The sequence below is a fragment of the Colobus angolensis genome, unplaced genomic scaffold, assembly GCF_000951035.1.
Source record: "Colobus angolensis palliatus isolate OR3802 unplaced genomic scaffold, Cang.pa_1.0 Scaffold477, whole genome shotgun sequence".
Lineage (NCBI taxonomy): Eukaryota > Metazoa > Chordata > Mammalia > Primates > Cercopithecidae > Colobus > Colobus angolensis.
Genome location: NW_012118232.1, coordinates 853,676 through 854,875, shown reverse-complemented (window position 1 = coordinate 854,875; position 1,200 = coordinate 853,676).

The following is a 1,200-nucleotide window of genomic DNA, read 5'->3' as shown; positions in this document are numbered from 1 at the left end:
TTTTTTTTTTTTTTTCTTGAGATGAAGGCTCGCTCTGTCACCCAGGCTGGAGTGCAGTGGTGCGACCGTGGCTCACTGCAACCTCTGCCTCCTGGATTCAAGTGATTGCCCTGCCTCAGCCTCCTGAGTAGCTGAGACTACAGACACCCACCACGCCTGGCTAATTTTTTTTGTATTTTTAGTAGAGACAGGGTTTCACCATGTTAGCCAGGATGGTCTCCATCTCCTGACCTTGTGATCCGCCCGCCTTGGCCTCCCAAAGTGCTGGGATTACAGGCGTGAGCCACCGTGTCTGGCCATAAATTATAAAATTTTAAAAAGTCAATTCACAGTTCTAGAAATAGATTTAAAGAACATGAAGTTCTATCTAGCACTTGAGCAGCTGAATTTCTTTTCTACACATTGATGGACTTTTAATATTTTATTCTCATTTAATATGTTTTCATCTAGGGTATATACAAATTAAAACTGAGATACATTGCCTTTGTAAATTAGTATGTTTTTACATAATGGTCTTGTTAGATTTATTTTTCCATCAGTGAAAACATTTCTTAAACACAAATTTCATTTTGGTTTAAGCAATCTGTAAGCAGTCTAGGTCCATTTAGTTTTTGGATATATTTAATGTTTGTCTCCTGAAGTTTGTCTTCATGTACTTTAAGATATTAGTTGTGGTTCCATGTTTTAAATGTATCATTATGTATCACATATTTTATTAGTTAAATGTTTAAGAAGACGTAATACCCATCTAGGAAAGAAATTTTATAAAGTTAAATACAAGTCTTGAATAGTACATTTTCACTTCTGTATTCAAGGGACTCTAAAAATAAATAATTGCTCCAGAAATGTTTTCAGGTGGTTTTTTTTGAGACAGCATTTCATTCAGTCAGGCTGGAGTGCAGTGGCATGATCTCAACTCACTGCCACCTCTACTTCCAGGGCTCAAGTGATACTCCCGCTTCACCTTTCCTAGTAGCTGGGACCATGGGTGTGTGCCACCACACCTGGCTAGTTTTTGTATTTTTTGTAGAGACAGGGTTTCACCATATTGCCCAGGCTGGTCTCGAACTCCTAGGCTCAAGCAATCCACTCACTTCAGCCTCCCAAAGTGCCGGGATTATAGGCATGAGCCACTGTGTCCAGCCCTGTTTTCAGTTTCTGTAACTAAAAATATATCTTTGAAAATTATACACACACACA